Genomic DNA, 19,587 nt, shown 5'->3' with positions numbered 1-19,587 from the left:
GGGCAAGACTTCCGTGTCCTCACCAAGATAACGACTGACCATGCTCTCTTCCTCCTCCTCCCCCCTGTCCTCAGGCCACCCACGCTGAACCGACGGTATGACAGTTGTACAGGTACTACCATCTACAGCACATGATACCAGCTCCTGTTCTTCCTCCTCCTCCTCCTCTCCCTCATTGTCCCCCAATGCACGTTGGGATGAGATGAGGCTGGGCTGTGTGTAATCGCCCGCTATGGCTTCTTGATCCATCTCATCATACTCTGGCTGCAATGCCTCCTCTTTAATTCTCTGTAGAGAGCATTGCAAAAGACAGACAAGTGGGATGCTGACGCTAATGATGGCGTCATCGCCACTCACCATCTTTATGGACTCCTCAAAGTTTGTCAGGATGGTACATATGTCAGACATCCAGGTCCACTCCTGAGGTCTTATGTGTGGAGTCTGACCTGAATATCGACGGCCTTGTTGCAGCTGGTACTCCACAACTGCTCTCTTCTGCTCACAAATCCTTTGCAACATGTGGAGGGTAGAGTTCCAACGTGTGGGGACATCACACACCAGTCGGTGTGCCAGAAGCTGCAAACGCTGCTGCAACACTGCAAGGGAGGCGGAAGCTGTAGCCGACTTCCGAAAATGAGCTGACAGGCAGCGTACTTTGACGAGCAGATCAGGCAACTCGGGGTACGATTTAAGAAACCGCTGAACCACTAGGTTAAGCACATAAGCCAGGCATGGTACATGTGTGATCTCGGCTCGCCTCAGAGCCGCCACCAGGTTACGGTCATTGTCACACATGACCATGCCTGGATGTAGGTTCAGCGGTCTCAGCCACAATTCTGCCTGCTCTTTCACAGCTGTCCACAACTCACAAGCAGTGTGAGGTTTATCACCTAAGCTTATGAGTTTCAGCACAGCCTGTTGCCGCTTGGCTGAGGCAGTACTGCAGTGCTTCCAGCTTGTAACTGATGTAGTGATATCTGAGATGGAGGCTGAACATGAGGAGGAGGAGGATGCGCAGGAGCTGTACACTGTGGGGGCTACTCTGACTGACATAGGGCCCGCAATCCTCGGTGTGGGGAGGATGTGTTCCGTCCCAAGGTCCGACTGGGTCCCGGCTCCCACTATGTTTACCCAGTGTGCCGTCAGGGAGATGTACCATCCCTGGCCACAAGCACTTGTCCACGTGTCCGTTGTCAGGTGGACTCTCCCAGTAACTGCGTTGTTGAGGGCACAGCAGATGTTTTGGGACACGTGCTTGTGTAGTGCGGGGATGGCACACCGGGCAAAATAGTGTCGGCTGGGGACCGAGTACCGAGGGATGGCCACCGCCATAAGGTTGTGGAAGGATTCCGTCTCCACCAGCCTAAAAGGCAGCATTTCCAACGCAAGCAGTCATGAAATGTGTGAATTTAGGACTGTGGCCTGTGGGGCATTGGCTGCGAATATGCGCTTTCATTCAAAGGTCTGGGATATGGACAATTGAACGCTGTGGTGGGACGTGGATGTGGACGTTGATGCTGGTTCTTGAGAAACTGCCATAACAAGTGAAGACTGAGAGGAGGGGGCATCTTTGCATGCAGTATGGACAGGGGATTGCCTTGCACGCACAACAGGGGGTTCTCTTACACACACAACAGCGGAAGAAGCAGTGGTGACACCCGCTGACACTGGTCGTGGACCCTAGATTTCGCACCACAAAGTCGGGTGCTTTGCTAACATGTGCCTGATCATGGTGGTGGTGGTCAGGCTTGTAGTTTTGTCACCCCTGCTGATGCTGGCCTGGCAGGTGGTACAAATGGCCTTTTTGGGGTTATCAGCAGTCTTTAAAAAAATTCCAGACTCTGGAAGACCTACCGGTTGTACTGGCAACGTCCCTCATGTTGGTGTTACGGGGAACGGTTGCCCGCCTTCTGTCTGCGGCCACCACACTGCTTCTTCCTGCCTGTTGGGGTACTCTGCCTCCCTCCTCCTGTGTGCTGCTGGCCTCGCTCTGCGTGTCCTCCTGCCACGTTGGGTCAGTTACTAGATCATCCACCACCTCCTCCTCTTCCACTTCCGCACCACTGTCCTCCTCCTCACTTCATGGCAATTGTGTCTCGTCATCGTCCACCTCTTGTCACAAATTGCCAGAGTCGCCTTCCTGTGGCCGTGGCCGTTCAAATATTTGGCCATCGCTACATGGGATCTCCTCTTCCACCACTTCAAGTGGAGCAGGCGAGGGGCCCAAATATGGAAATGGACCAGTGAACAGCTCTTCAGAGTGTCCAACTGTGGGATCAGTTGCTGTCTGGCGACACTCAGCATGGTGGGAGGAAGGAGCAATAGGGTGAGGAGGAGTATGCGGTCGAGACTCACGGCTACTAAGACTTGAACGTGTGGAAGACAGACCGCAGGTGGTGGTGCCCAGGTGACTGGAAGTATTATCTTCTATCCAATTAATAACCTGTTCACACTGATCATTTCGCAAAAGAGGTGTTGTTGTGTGCTTCCTTAGAAATTCGGTGAAGAACTGGAAGCGAGAAGATGTGGCTGTTGGTTGTGGCACATTTTCACCTTGGCCATGGCCACATCCTCTGCACGCACCATCACCAGAACGTCCAGTTCCACGTCCCTTGCCACGCGCCTTGCCCATTGTAAATGAAGTAAAATAGCTTACACTCGCACTATCAATGGCAAAAGGGTAATAAAAAGGAGATTAGAACCGTGGAAGAGGAAAACCACAGTTCTATTTCTCTGGCCTACACCAGAATCTTTTAAACAGATATAATTGTGTCTGAACAGTCAGCGAGACACTCAAACTGTTTTTTTTTATGTAAAAAAGGCAAAAAGGTGGATTACACCCAGATTTGAACGATGAAAGAGGAAAACCACAGTTCTATTTCTCTGGCCTACACCAGAATCTTTTAAACAGATATATTTGTGTCTGATCAGTCAGCGAGACACTCAAACTGTTTTTTTTATGGAAAAATGCAAAAAAGTGGATAATACAGAGATTTGAACCGTGGAACTGCAAAACCACAGTTCTAGTTATCTGGCCGAAACCAGACTCTATTAAACAGATATATTTGTGTCTGAACACTCACAGACGCACTCAATTTTTTTTTTTGGGGGGGGGGGGAAATACCAAAAGGTTAATAAGACGGGTATTTGTACAGTGTGACTGAGGGAAAAAAAAGAGGATTTAGATGAAAAAAAAAGGATTTTTCCTGGCCCCTGAGACCTGGGGCTAAGTCTAGCAATTTGAGGAGCAGCACACAGGACTGGAATGCAGTGTTTGTTGGTATAACCACTGCGTCTCCTATACGGCCTGCCTACATGCCTGCCTGATGTCTGGGATGGATATTAGTCCTCAGAAGGACTGTTTGTTTGATTTTGCAGGCTTTAGAGACCCTACACTACTTATTTCTTCGCAGTATAAATCTCTCCCTAGCTCAGCAGCACTCTCCCTACACTGTCTGATTCGGAGCGACTGTGTCCAAGATTGCGTCGCCCGGTTTTAAATACTCGAGGTGACGCTGTGCGGCCAGCCAATCACTGTAATGACCACAACCAACATGGCTGTGGCATTACAGTGACTGGCTGGCAATCCCTGCATGTTCATTGGCTCTGTAAAGCGCGCCAAACATGCAAGGCGGAGACCCGAACTCCCACCCGAGTAACCCAAAAATGCTCGGTGCTCGCCGAGCATCCCGAGTACTGAGATGCTCGGGCGAGTACCGAGCAGTGTCGAGCATGCTCACTCAGCACTAGTAACCAGTAGTGATGAGCGAGCATGCTCGCTACTGCTCAGTGCTCACCCGAGCATCTCACTGCTCAAGATGGTCGGTGCTCGCCGAGTATTTCTGGAGCTGCTCGGCGGGAGCTCTGGTTCTCCCCCTGCATGTTTGACGCTCTTTACAGAGCCAATGAACATGCAAGGATTGCCTGCCACTCACTGTAATGCCACAGCCGTGTTGGTTGTGGCATTACAGTGATTGGCTGGCCGCACAGCGTCATCAGGTCTATATCAGACCTGGCGTCCCCATGCTCGTCACAGTCACTCCAGAATCAGACAGTGTAGGGAGAGCTGTTGCTGAGATAGGGAGAGATTTGCTTGTTTCTAGTTAGTATAGGTATACCAAACTATATTAGAGACACATATCCATCTCAACAAACAGTCCTTCTGAGAACTAATCCATCTGCAGAGATATCAGGCAGGCAGTGTACATAGGCGGGCGGCATTGTATATAGCAGACTGCAGTGCATATACATTCCAGTTTTGTCTGCTGCTGCTGTTAGACATTTCTGGAAATAGGCCCAGGTCTTAGGGGCCAGGAATAATTTTTTTTGGGTCTTAATCCTCATTATTTGCTTAAAAAGCAATCCAGAGAACACCGTTTTTCTGCACCATTTGCTTGTTGGCACTGCAGAATACAGTCAGGTCCTTTCCGTATACAGGGCTAAAATTCCAGCTATTTAAAACTGTGGATTGTCCGTTACACGGATCACATATAATTGCGCTGAAAATACTGCCATTTTTGGCCTCCATTAAAAATTTGTTTCAGTGTGTCAGTGAAGCTATTGACACCAGTTTGCTGTTGAAAATAGTTACCTACAGGCCAGCTATTTAAAACTGTGGTTTGTCCGTCGCACGGATCACATATAAGTTCGCTCCAAATTCAGCCATTTGTAGTGAGCATGGAAGATATTGTCCTCCATTTAAAATTGGCAAGGCAGGTGGCAAGGGACAGAGAGCTGGACGTGATGGTGATGGTGCATGCAAAGGCCGAGGCAGTGGGCAAGCTGAAATTGTGCCACAACAAACACCCACATCTTCTTGCTCGACCTTCCTGTCCCAATTAATAGGGGACCGCAGAACACCACTATTGAACACAGAGCAGTGTGAAAAGGTTATTCCTTGCATAGCAGATAATGCTTCCAGTCACTTAGCCACCACCACCATCACCCTGTCTTCCAGACGGTCAAGTCTCAGTAGCCATGAGTCTGGACCCTATATTCCTTACCCTGAACCTCCTTCCTCCCATCATGCCGAGTGCCCAGAGACAACTGATCCCACACTTTTCCATTTATAGATTTGGGCCTCACGCCCGGGCCACTTACAGCGGGGCAAGAGGAGATCACATGTAGCGATGCCCAAATATTTCAGGGGAGGGAGGCAGAGCACCCCAACCAGCAGGAAGAAGCAATGTGGTGGCCGCAGACAGAAGGCAGGCAACTGTTCCCTGCAACACCAACACAAAGGAAGTTGCCAGTAGAACTGTTAGGTCTTCCTGAGTCTGGTTGTTTTTTAAAGACTCTGCCGATAACCCCAAAAAGGCCATTTGCACCACCTGCCAGGCCAGCATCAGCAGGGGTGGCAAAACTACCAGCCTGACCACCACCAGCATGATCAGGCACATGGCAGCAAAGCACCCGACTTTGGACCGAACCCCAGGGTCCAGGAACAGTGTCTGCGGGTGGCACCACTGCTTCTTCCGCTGTTGTGCATGCAAGCCAATCCCCTGTTCATGGTGCATGCGAAGATGCCTTCTGCCCTGCACCTGTCATTGCACACTCTCAAGCAGCAGCATCAGGAAGCACGTCCACTTCCTTGTCCCAGCGCAACGTTCAGTTGTCCATACTCCAGTTCTTGGAACGCAAGCGCAAATACGCAGCCAACGCCCCACAGGCCACACTACTAAATTCCCACATTTCGCGACTGCTTGCGCTCGAAATGTTGCCTTTTAGGCTCTTGGAGACGGAAGCATTCCGCAACCTGATGGTTGCGGCCGTCCCTCGGTACTCGGTCCTCAGCCACCACTATTTCTCCCAGTGTGCCGTCCCCGCATTACACAAGCATGTGTCCCAAAACATTAGCCGTGCCCTCAACAGCGTAGTTACCGGGAAAGTCCACCTAACCACCGACACGTGGACAAGTGCTTGTGGGCAGGGACGGTACATCTCGCTGATGGCACACTGGGTTAACATAGTGGAAGCCAGGACCCAGTCGGACCATGGGATGGAATACGTCCTCCCCACGCCAAGGATTGCAGGCCCTAGGTCAATCAGGGTTGCCCCCACAGTCTACAGCTCCAGCACCTCATCCTTCTGAGCCTCATTTTCTTCAGCCTCCATCTTCGAAATGACCACATCAGTCACAAGCTGGAAGTACTGCAGCACTGCCTTGGCCAAGCAGCAACAGGTTGTGCTGAAGCTAATATGCTTGGGTGACAAACCGTACAATGCTGAACAGTTGTAGACAGCTCTGAGAGAGCAGGCAGATCTGTGGCTCACACTGCTGAACCTACAGCCAGGCATGGTCGTATGTGACAATGGCCGGAACCTGGTGGCGGCTCTGAGGCGAGGCGAGCTCACACACGTACCATGCCTGGCCCATGTGCTTAACCTCGTGGTTCAGCGGTTTTTCAAATCCTACCCGGAGCTGCCAGATCTGCTTGTTAAATTACGCCGCCTGTGTGCTCAGTTTAGAAAGTCACCTACAGCTTCCGCCGCCCTTGCCGTGTTTCAGCAGCGTTTGCAGCTTCCGGCTCACAGACTGGTGTGTGATGTCCCCACGCATTGGAACTCTACACTGCAGGTGTTGGGAAGGATTTGTGAGCAGAAGAGGGCAGTTGTTGAGTACTAGCATCAACAAGGCCGTTGGTATTCAGTTCAGACTCCACACATAAGACCTCAGGAGTGGACATGGATGTCAGACATATGTATCATCCTCCAAAACTTTGAGGACGCCACCAAGATGGTGAGCGGCGATGACACCATAATTGCGTCACCATCCCGCTTCTCTGTCTTCTGAAATGCTCTCTGCTCACAATCAAAGAGGATGCATTGCAGGCGAAGCACAATGAGATTTAGCAAGGAACCATACAGGGTGATTACACACAGCCCAGCCTCATCTCATCCCAATGTGGATTGGGTGACAATGAGGAAGAGGAGGAGGAGGAGGAGGAAGAACAGGAGCTAGTTTCATGCGCTATAGACGGTACTACCTGCACTACTGTCATACCGTCTGTTCAGTGTGGATGGCCTGAGGACAGGGAGGAGGAGGAGGAGAGCATGGTCACTCATCCTCTTGGTGAGGACACAGAAGTCTTGCCTCTTAGCAGTCTGGCATGCATGGCTGAGTTTATGTTACGCTACCTTTCCCATGACCCTCGCGTTCTCAAAATTTTGGGTGACAGTCATTACTGGTTGGTGACACTTGTAGACCCACGCTACAAAGAGAACTTTATATTTGTTATTCCTGAGGCGGACAGATCTACAAAAATGGGGCAGTACCAGAAGGCCCTTGTTGCAGAACTATTAGAAAAATTCCCATCTGAAAACGCTGGCGGCAGAGGTCACAGTTCGTTGGACAACCAAGGATTTCAGGCGAGAGAGACACAACTCCAATCCAGCAGAGGCAGGGTTACACTGTTAAAGTTCTGGGAGAATTTTCTCAGCCCCTCCCATTGCACAGGCCCTGAGGCACGGGGTACTCTAACAAGGAGTGCAAAGTTTGGGAAGATGCTGAGGGAGTACCTTACCGACCGTACCAACGTCCTCTGTGATTCCTCTGTGCCTTATAATTATTTGGTATCCAAGCTAGATACGTGGAATGAACTGGCTCTCTACGCCTTGCAGGTCCTGACCTGCCTGGCCGCTAGCGCTTTATCAGAGCGGGTTTTTAGTGCCGCTGGTGGAATTATAACTGATAGGCACATCTGCCTGTCAACTGAAAATGCTGACAGGCTGACTTATAAAAATGAACAAGGGATGGATCGGGCCAGACTTCTCAACACCACCGAATGATAGCGGCGTAACATAAACTCAAATTCAGTGTCTGTTTTTGGGAGGTGTATTCCCATGCACCTTTTCACACCCACACATGGGTATACGCTTCCTGATTTTGGCTATTTGCTCTTGTACTCCTCCTTCTCCTCATCCTCATCCTCCATCACCATATCACCAGGGTGACCGTGGTCCGTGATGCAACACCCACTTAATTTTTTTAAAGGGTGTTTATGATGCCCGTAAAAAAATTTTTTATACAGTATGTTCATGTACACCCCCCAGGAGTAAATGTTTGTCAGCACATACACTTGGTGCATGGGCATTACAAGTATATGAGACCCGATCCTTTATAATGGGAACATTTTTTTATGAGTCCCTCCTCCACGTCTCTTCCAAGGGGCATTGGAGTGCCTCTCAATATTTGGCAGCCCTTGCATTCACTGCATAGGCCAATACTATGGGAGACCCACTTCCTAATAATGGGAACAAATTTTCATGAGGCCCTCTACGTCTCTTCCAAGGGGCATTGGAGTGCCTCCCAATTTTTTTTTCAGCTCTTTCATTCACTGCATAGGCCAACACTATGGGAGACCCACTTCCTAATAATGGGAACATTTTTTCATGAGGCCCTCTACCAGGGGCGTACATAGGAATCATGGGGCCCCATAGCAGAAGTTCTAATTGGACCCCCCCACGCAAAAAAAGTAAATAATTGTCGGGGTCACAGAAGAGCAGATCTCACAACTTTCCAGCCTTTACATAGTAATTTTTCTTCTGCTGAAGTCCTAGATTCCTTTTTCATTGCCCTGTAAAGTGTGATGCCAACAATGCCAACAAAAGTGTCCCCAAACACAGTATGATACCCCCATGGTGAATTCCTCCACATTCACAGTATAATGACCCTATTGTACCCCACCTCAACTCCCAAGGCAAAGTATCATGAACCCAACACAGTATGATCCCCCAACTGTGACCACCACACAGTCCTCCATGCAGTATAATGGGCCTACATACAATATAATGGCCCCACACCTCTCCACACTCCACAGAGTATAATGCACTCGCCATGGTCCTCCATACAGTGTAAGGCACTCGCCATGGTCCTCCACACGGTATAATGCACTCGCCATGTTCCTCCATACAGTATAAGGCACTCGCCATGGTCCTCCACACGGTATAATGCACTCGCCATGATCCTCCATACAGTATAATGCACTCGCCATGATCCTCCATACAGTATAATGCACTCACCATGGTCCTCCGCTCAGTATAATGCACTCACCATGGTCCTCCACTCAGTATAATGCACTCGCCATGGTCCTCCACACAGTATAAGACACTCGCCATGGTCCTCCACACAGTATAATGCACTCGCCATGGTCCTCCACACAGTATAAGACACTCGCCATGGTCCTCCACACAGTATAAGACACTCGCCATGGTCCTCAACACACTATAAGACACTCGCCATGGTCCTCAACACACTATAATGCACTAGCCATGGTCCTCCACACAGTATAATGAACTCCCCATGGTCCTCCACGCAGTATAATGCTCTCCCCATGGTCCTTTATGCAGTATAATGCACTCGCCATGGTCCTCCACACAGTATAATGCACTCGCCATGGTCCTCCACACGGTATAAGACACTCGCCATGGTCCTCCACACGGTATAAGACACTCGTCATGGTCCTCCACATGGTATAAGACACTCGTCATGGTCCTCAAAACAGTATAAGACTCTCGCCATGGTCCTCCACACAGTATAATGCACTCGCCATGGTCCTCCATACAGTATAATGCACTCGCCATGGTCCTCCATGGTCCTCCATGCAGTATAATGCAATCGCCATGGTCGTCTACGCAGTATAATGCTCTCTCCATGGTCCTGTATGCAGTATAATGCATTCGCCATGGTCCTCCACACAGTATAATGAACTCGCCATGGTCCTCCACACAGTATAATGCACTCCCCATGGTCCTCCATGCAGTATAATGCACTCCCAATGGTCCTCAACACAGTATAATGCACCCCATGGTCCTGTATGCAGTATAATGCAGCCCCCCATATGGTAAAATGCAGCTTCCCCCCACCATAGGGTAAAATGCAGCCCCCAGTCCTCCAGTTTTATCAGTACTCTTTTATTTATAAATAAATACATACTCACCGCTCCTCGTTCCCCGCTGCTTCAATCTCTGCAGCGCGTCTCTGTCATCATCTCAGCAGCTGCCAGCTCCACTGTCTGACAGAGCGTGGAGCGTCATCACACCGCTGCGTCAGACGCAGAGGAGGAATGATGGGAGAGAGAGTGTCACATGACGTTCCCTCCTCCATCATTGCTATCAACCAGAGCCGACTCCAGGTTTTCGTGGGCCCCGGGTGAAAGAGTCTCAGTGGGCCCATACATGATGCACAGATACGGCGGAGAAATATAGGTATAGTACACAGGGCCCAGGCCGTCCCCTCATCCTTCATATATGCAAACATGCACACACAGTACGCAGACATGCACACAGACAGAGTACGCAGACATGCACACACAGTATGCAGACACGCACACACACAGTACGCAGACACGCGTGCACACACAGTACGCAGACACGCGCACACATAGTACGCAGACATGTGCACACACACAGTACGCAGACATGCGCACACAGTACGCAGCCATGCACACACACAGTACGCAGACACACACAGTACGCAGACACACACAGTACGCAGACATGCACACGCACAGTACACAGACACGCACACATACAGTACGCAGACATGCACACACAGAGTACGCAGACATGCACACACACAGTACGCAGACATGCACACACACACAGTACGCAGACATGCACACACACAGTACGCAGACATGCACACACACACAGTACGCAGACATGCACACACACAGTACGCAGACATGCACACACACACAGTACGCAGACATGCACACACAGAGTACGCAGACATGCACACACACAGTACGCAGACATGCACACACACAGTACGCAGACACGCACACATACAGTACGCAGACATGCACACACAGAGTACGCAGACATGCACACACACAGTACGCAGACATGCACACACACACAGTACGCAGACATGCACACACAAACAGTACGCAGACATGCACACACACAGTACGCAGACATGCACACACAGTATGCAGACATGCGCGCACAAGCAGACATGCACACACACGGTACGCAGACATGCACGCATATGGTACGCGGACATGCACGCACACGGTAAGCATGGCTACCACAGAATCTTGCAGCGGCATGCTTTTCCATCCGGTTTGCGTTTAGTTGGACCATCATTTATTTTTCAACAGGACAATGACCCCAAACACAATGATAAGGGCTATTTGACCAAGAAGAGAGTGATGGGGTGCTACGCCAGATGATCTGGCCTCCACAGTCACCAGACCTGAACCCAATCGAGATGGTTTGGGGTGAGCTGGACCGCAGAGAGAAGGCAAAAGGGCCAACAAGTGCTAAGCATCTCTGGGAACTCCTTCAAGATTGTTGGACGACCATTTCCGGTGACTACCTCTTGAAGCTCATCAAGAGAATGCCAAGAGTGTGCAAAGCAGTCATCAGAGCAAAAGGTGGCTACTTTGAAGAACCTAGAATATAAGACATATTTTCAGTTGTTTCACACTTGTTTGTTAAGTATATAATTCCACATGTGTTAATTCATAGTTTTGATGCCTTCAGTGTGAATGTACAATTTTCATAGTCAAGAAAATAAAGAAAAATGTTTAAATGAGAAGGCGTGTCCAAACTTTTGGACTGTACTGTATATACACAGTCACACACACTGACATACACACAAGACACATTAGAAATATATTTAATATGGGGATTGGGGAATCTGGCGACAAGCCTCACTCACCTGCCCCTTGACCTGTGTCCGGTCCAGCTGTGCAGGGCCTCCGGTTTGTCTGATGGCCATCACAGGCCCTGGACCATCAGAGGGGCCCACTTGCCGTTGGGGCCCACACCGCTTCCCCAGCATCTCTGCAGGGAGGACCTCCGGCGGTGTTTGATTGCCGGCACTTCATCAGGGCCCCCCTCCTGCTCCACCGGCACTGCTTAATTGACGGCACTTCATCAGGGCCCCCCTTCGGGGCCTCCCTTCGTTAGGACCCCCCCTCGGGGCCTGCCTTCATCAGGGCCGCCCTCGGGGCCTTCCTACATCAGGGCCTCCATCATCAGGACCCCTTCTTCATTGGGGCCCCCCTCCTGCACCCCCCACTCCGCTGCTTGATTGCCGCCGCTGCCCCCCGACACTGTTTTCAGGCATGGCGCGTACAGTGCGCTGTGTGGCTGTGTCTGCTAGTAATGACGGCAGGGGCGACACAAGCACAATTAAAGGCGCAGTGTCGCCCCTGCCGTGTCATTGCTACAATACACAGCCGCACAGCGCACTGCGCGCGGCCATGCCTGAAGACAGTGCCGGTGGGCGGCGGCGGCAATCAAGCAGCTGAGCAGGGAGTGCAGGAGGGGGCCGACTGCTATGGGCCCACCCAGCTCACGGGCCCCATAGCAGTCGCGTGGCCTGCCGCCATTGGCGGTACGCCACTGCCCTCTACGTCTCTTCCAAGGGGCATTGGAGTGCCTCCCAATTTTTTGCAGCCCTTGCATTCACTGCATAGGCCAACACTATGGGAGACCCAGTTCCTAAAAATGGGAACATTTTTTCATGAGGCCCTCTACGTCTCTTCCAAGGGGCAATGGAATGCCTCCCAGTTTTTGGCAACCCTTGCATTCACTGCATAGGCAAACACGATGGGAGACCCACTTCCTAATATTGGGAACATTATTTTCAGGAGGCCCTCTGACCTCCACATCTCTTCCAAGGGGCATTGGAGTGCCTCCCAATTTTTGGCAACCCTTGCATTCACTGCATAGGCAAACACAATGGGAGACATACTTCCTAATAGTGGGAACATTTTTTTTCAGGAGGCCCTCCTCTATGTCTCTTCCAAGGGGCATTGGAATAGGTCCAAATTTTTGGTAGCCCTTGCATTCACTGCATAGGCAAACAGTATGGGAGACCCACTTCCTAATAATGGGAACATTGTTTTTGGGAGGCCCTCCTCTAAATTTCTTCAAAGGGGTATTGGGGTGCATCCAAATTTTCAAAGGGGTATTGAGGTGTGTCGAAATTTTCGAAGGGGTATTAGGGTGCGTCTAAATTTTGGGCAGACCTGCCACTCACTGCATACGCTATAACAGTATAGGAGACCCAATCTTTAGTAATGGGAACAACAAAGCATAGCCGGCTGATGGCTCTCTAAGAATAGCGAGGGCCGACTGCTGGCCCTTTAAGAGTAGTAAAGGCCGCCTAATGGCCCTATAAAAATAGGCTTTGTGACTTTCAGAGTCCCTCCTTCATAAATGAAACAGGATGTGTCTGATGATTTGTCACACACCACATGGCCAGATAAGGTTGTAAAATGTTAAAATGACATTTCCCAGTGAATGCATTTGTCACTGTTGAAAGCAATGCAAAAGTGCAAAAACACATCAAAAATGCTACGTGTGAACATAGCCCAAGGTGTGGGGGAGTATTTTTGTTTTTGGTTATTTATTTTGCCTTATATACAAGTCATTACCCTGGAAAAGATGTTCCTTAACATATTTCCCAGGAAAATCCATTTTGGTTTTGTTTTTTGTATGTTTTATTGTGAGTTCATAAAAGTGGCATAATACCTCTGACAACATTGTTGACAGCAGTGACCTGGGAGTCAGAAATGCTTCCAGGGGTCTTCCCCATGCTGTTCCCATGCCATTTGAGCACTCTTCCCATCGATTTGGGCAATTTTTAGGCCCTCTACAGACCGCCTGGGGGAGCCGCCTGAAAAATGCTCGAGTTTCCCATAGACTTACATTGGGCTCGTTGCTTGGGTCGAGCACCCGAGTATTCCAATGTGCTCGACCCGAGCATCGAGCACCCGAGCATTTTAGTGCTTGCCCATCACTAGTAACCAGTGCAATGACTGGCACAGGGTAGAGGAGTCGGTGAAGCGGCCTGAAATACGACCCTGGCTGTTGCATTCAGAATGGATTGGAGAGGAGACAGTTTGTTTAGAGGGAGACCGATTAGAAGAGAGTTGCAGTAGTCCAGACGAGAGTAAATGAGAGTGACAGTAAGAGTTTTTGCAGTATCAAAGGTGAGAAAAGGTCAGATTTTGTAGATGCTTTTAAGGCGCAGGTGACATGAGCGAGTGAGTGATTGAATATGGGGAATAAAGGAAAGTTGTGTGTCAAATATGACTCCAAGACAGCGAGCTTGCTGCTTGGGAGTTATGGTGGCGCCACCCAAAGAAATTGAAAAGTCAGGTATAGGTAGGTAAGTAGAGGGAGGAAAAACAAGGAGTTCAGTTTTGGAGAGATTCAGTTTCAGATAGAAGGGGTACATGATGTTAGAGACAGCGGACAGACTATCACTGGTATTTTGTATTAGAGTGGAGGTGATGTCATGTGAAGAGGGGTATAGTTGGGTGTCATCAGCATAGAGATGATACTGGAAACCAAATCTGCTGATGGTTTGTCCAATAGGAGCATTATACAAGGAGAAGAGGATGGGACCTAGGACTGATCCTTGTGGAACCCCGATAGTAAGGGGAATATTCAAGGAAGAAGAGCCAGCAAAAGATACCATGAAGGAGCGGTCAGAGAGATAGGAGGAGAACCAGGAGAGAGCTGTGTCCTTGATGCCTATAGAGCGGAGCATAATGAGGAGGAGTTGGTGATTCATAGTGTCAAAAGCAGCAGAGAGATCCAGGAGAAACAGCATATCATATACCACTGTTGCAGCAATGTCAGTAATAAGTATTACCTATGTTCATAAATATACTTGACAAAAGACCAATATTATCACAATCACCACTGTGCAAGGGCCAAATAATACTGATTACCACTACCACTATACAGTGAATAAATGTTACCATACCTCAACAGAACAACAGAGACTGTACAAAGACCAATATTACTAATAAAACCACCATACATCCACCACTACATAATGACTGAATATCAGCAAACTGATAATAAATAAATAAAAGCAAAATTAAAAATACCAATATTACCTCCATACGGTGACCAGTGGTAGTTAGCAGTCCTACCAACCCACTTAAAGGTTCGCCGTGATGTGGCAGTGGGATTCATACAGTCTGATCAGATGTTACTTAAGAATCATGTGCTTTTTAAAATTTGGCATAGCTGCAATAGATCAATGTATACATTTTTGACATGTGATCCATGTGTTTTCTCAAGTTATGTTGTGTACAATATTAAGGCTCCCATCGCTCCACTATACACAGTGTGATGCCCCCCATAGCTCCCTACATACAGTAAGATGCACCTTAAAGTTCCCTATATACAGTAAGATGCCCATCAGAGTTCCCTATTTACAGTATGATGCCCACCACATCACCCTATATACAATATAATGACCCAACAGCTCCGTATATTCAGCATGATGCGCCTATAGCTTCCTATGTATAGTATTATGCCCACCAGATCTCTCTATATACAGTATTAGGGCCCCACAGCTCCTTATATACAATGTGATTCTCCCACAGCTCCCTATTTACAGTATGATGGCCCAACAGTTCCATACATACAGTATTATGACCCATATAGCTCCTTTATATGCAATATAATGGCCCCAAAGCCCCTTTATATATAGTATGATGTCCCCACAGCTCCTTATAGACAGTATGATGGCCCCACAGCTCCTTATCTACAATATGATTCTCCCACAGCTCCCTATCACAGTATGATGCCCTAACAGTTCCATATATACAGTATTATGACCCACATAGCTTTGCTATACACAATATGATGGCCCCCCACAACTCCTTTATAACAGTATGATGACCCACAGCTCCCTTCACACAGTATGATGCCGAGAACAGCACTCTCTCACAGTCCCCATAATGTGAAAACAATAAAGATTATGCTCACCTGATCCTGAGTCCTGGTCCACAGCAGCCTCTATCTCTCCTTAAGTGTATAAATGCATGTAGTGATCTCACCGTGCCACCTAACATGATTACCTTAATGGTATGTTAGAATGTGCCAACTACGCTATTGAATTACTGTTATATGGATTTAAAAGTGTTTTGTGTTTTTATGCAAATAAATCCTCATCACTATATGTTGAAAAATTCAATAACCGTGTAATAGAAAAAATTGCTCACAATTTTTTAAATTTCTTTTTGATGTTAGTGGATAAGAACATTCTTCTTTACATTCAGTAGCTACAAATACCTACACATGCAGTCCTACTCCAAGGTAAGAAATGGATACGACTATATCCAATATAGGCAATGTTGTATTAGCTAAGCAGCCTAGACTCAACACTGAGACATTAGCAAACATTACACATATTTTCTGCTGATATAGTTAGGATATTTTAAAAATGTATCTGCATAATTGTCATTCCTCACATTTCCTGTTCTACAACACTATTAAAGCTCATGCAGATAACCACATTAGTGATTAAGGTTGTGTGAATATGCAATATGGAAGACACTGAAAGCACATTTCAATAAAGAACAGCAGCACCACAGTAAACAACATAAAAAAGGCAATTTATTCACTGTGTGCAACATTTTAACATAAGAAGGCTTTGTAGGCTTAAAAAAACCTTTTAGGGTTAAAACATCTCACATGGTGGAAAAAAACATTATTTTTGGATTGCAATTGGACAACTACAATTCTTCCTTTTTGAAATACTGTATATTCTTGAGTCCCAAAACCATGATATTAAATACATTCATCTTGTTATCTTATATTTCTATCTACTATCCATAATATGCATATTATCTCATTCATGTATAGACACTTTTATACAGGGGTGCACATAGGAATCATGGAGTTTCAAAGGAAGAATTCATTTTGGGCAAGAAAAATACTAAATTTGGTGGCGTATGAGGGGTCATGCAATATAAGCGCAGTCCCAAAAGGATATACCTCCCAACATTTAAACACTGGGAGAGGGACATCCGTATATTGCAGCATGTACACACAAATAGTTCCCTATTGATGTAATTTAGTGTTTTCACCCACTATGGTATCCCATTCATAGCCCTAATACAATATGATAAATGCCCCCAAACACAATATGATACTCCACGGTGAATTCCCCACAAACAATTTGTCCCTACAGTATCTCTCACATGCCTGTATGATAACCTCACAGCAAGCCCCTACAATATAATGCCAGCACAGTGAATCTCCCACAGTATGATGGCCCCCACAATTCCCCCAGAAAATATAATGACCTAACTGTCCCCCCACATAGTATGATGACCCCCACAGTCCTCACACATAGTATGATAGCCCCCACAGTCTGTCACATAGTATGATGGCCTGGACAGAATATGATGGTCCCTCAAATCACCCCAAACAGTATGATGACACCGACAGGCCCCCACACAATATGATGGCCCCACAAAGTATGATGACCAACATACACAGTATGATAGCCCTACACAAAGTATGATGACACCCACATAGTATGATGGCCCCTACAGACAACCTACACAATATGATTTCCTCTCGTTCCCACCACTTTATGATTTCCCTAGTCCCCCATACAGTAGGATTCACCCACACATAATGGCAAACCCACAGAGTATGATGGTCCCCATAGGCACCCCCACACAGTATAATGTCCGCTACAGACCCACCACAGTATGAAGACCCAACAGACTCAGTAGGATTCCCCCACCATTTCCCCCACAGTATAATGTCCCCAGTTCCCCATATGGTATGATGGCCTCACAGCCCCCTTCATACAGTATAATGGCCACCACAGCCCCCGTACAGTATGATTACTCCCACAGTTCCTCACATAGTATGATACACCACACAGTCCTCAACACAGCATGTTTGCCACTACACCCTCCCCCACACAGTATTATGGTTATCATGCAGCATATAGACTGAGACTCAGCAGAGCAGGCAGAGTCTAGTGACATCTTCTGTCCTGCTACACGGAGTCTCAGAAGTACAGACTGAATAGTGGAAGAGAGAGCTGATGGCTCGCTCCTCCACCATAATGCTCAACTATGGAAGGATGCAGATATCATTGAATTCGGAATGACCGGCAGAAGGTGGGAGAATGTGCCCTGGCCCCAGCTCAAGGGCCCCATATCGGTAGCTTGATCTGCCACTATGGGTTTTACAAATTTGCTTTTATATCATTCCCTGGGCGCCCTTGTCCCCATATTGGTGTCCCGCGATATTTTATATGATACTCATTCGATGTATGTTTGTTCCATAAGAATATTGATCCTATGTTTACTATTCTCTATACATACAGTACTATCACAAAGATGCTAGTCCCTGGATATTCTATGATTGCCTTCGAAATTGTGATCCAATTTATACCCAATGTACTAGTCAATAATACTGTACTGTATATAAATATATTATGCTCATATAAAAGCATATAATCAGCTCACCACAATCGCATGCAAGTGTTCCTCTGGGACGGGTGCACGGCAGATAGTAATCACCATACACATAGAACAAAATAATATAACCAGCACATCCGGTTGGTGAAGAGGTGTATATCTTCTTAATTTTGATATGTGAAGCAATATAAAAAGAGCCATGAATCACTGCGTCTGCTGGCAGGCCATTCATTTCGAAATGTAGTTCTTTATCAAGCTTAGAGATTAAAACAAAAGTTTGTCTTTAAACATTTTCTCCTCCCAAAACTGGCATGTCAGATGTTAATTAGATAAAGTTATGCAGGGTTGATGCTTAACCATTTGTGTTCCATGAACATTTAAATTATATGTGTCCTATAGATACCAATGATGAGTTAAAACTAATTAAAAACAATGAAAGTACATTGTCAAAATTATTCTAGTATTGTATTAAAAGAGATATGTCATTTGTGAAGACCTAATATTATATAATAATGCATTTAGAGATTAGGAATTTTATTTTATTAGAAAGATTATGTTTCTTTTTTTTTGTATGAATATAGAAAAAGGAAGGACACATAAGAGAGATAGGAAAGAATACACCATCCGAATATGAACACTTTTAAAAAATATATATATACACTGTATATTAGGCACATATTGTATATATCACCAAGTGATTAGAAAGGCTAGGGAGCCCCATAGGGCGTACAGGCCACATGACAATACAGAGGGGGGAGTGGAGGGGTTAAAGAATTTGAATGGGTGATTAGGGATACGTGTGGGGGTTTGTGATTGGAGGGGAAGAGGTGGGGGCAGGATTAAGAGGGGATAAAAGGATGAGGAGGGGTCAATTACCTCCTCTTGCTTCCTGGAACGCAACTGGACACATCCTGAACACTGTCAGAGGAGCCATGGCAGATCTTGCGGCCTTTTTGGAACTGGTTCGGGCTACTTCGACAATTCATGGGGCTGAGCTGGTGTAGGAGCAGCTGTGGACGGCCTGCGCCGCCGTCCCCCATATCTGCAGAGGAATACAGCCAGTCTGAGCCTGCAGCGTGCACTCCGCGGTCCCAACCGCCAGAGTGTTACTCACCAGCAGGTGAGAATCAGGGCAGGAGACACTCTAGGAGCCCACTCTGGGACCCTCTGGGGCCAGGGGAACAGCCCAAGTTTGTGGCTCCTCCGGTCCCCAAGAGGAATCCTCTCCAAAGCCGCAGCTTACCGGAAGTGGGCGTGTCCTAGGCGCGGCCTACTTCCGGTTCGCGGCCTGCCAGGCCCCGGACCAGCGTGGTGGTAGTACCCAGAGGGGAGAAAGTCCTGTGGGCCCCATTGTGGTCAGCAGGGGGGATGTTCCCAT

General features: G+C 47.7%; 1 protein-coding gene across 1 annotated transcript in view; it reads right to left on the bottom strand.

The window, feature by feature from the left end:
* The window catches only part of CP (ceruloplasmin), a 123,042-nt gene extending 104,648 nt beyond the window's left edge, over window positions 1-18,394 (bottom strand). The window contains exon 1 of the mRNA XM_073674642.1: window positions 18,258-18,394. The gene's annotated coding sequence lies outside the window, so the exon portion shown is untranslated. The remainder of the gene's footprint in view (window positions 1-18,257) is intronic.
* Window positions 18,395-19,587: the final 1,193 nt, after the last annotated feature.

Source organism: Phyllobates terribilis, unplaced genomic scaffold, assembly GCF_046119375.1.
Source record: "Phyllobates terribilis strain yellow unplaced genomic scaffold, ASM4611937v1 Scaffold_3__8_contigs__length_932513732, whole genome shotgun sequence".
NCBI lineage: Eukaryota > Metazoa > Chordata > Amphibia > Anura > Dendrobatidae > Phyllobates > Phyllobates terribilis.
The sequence above is the reverse complement of the archived record's forward strand: the minus strand, read 5'-3'. Positions and strand labels throughout refer to the sequence as shown.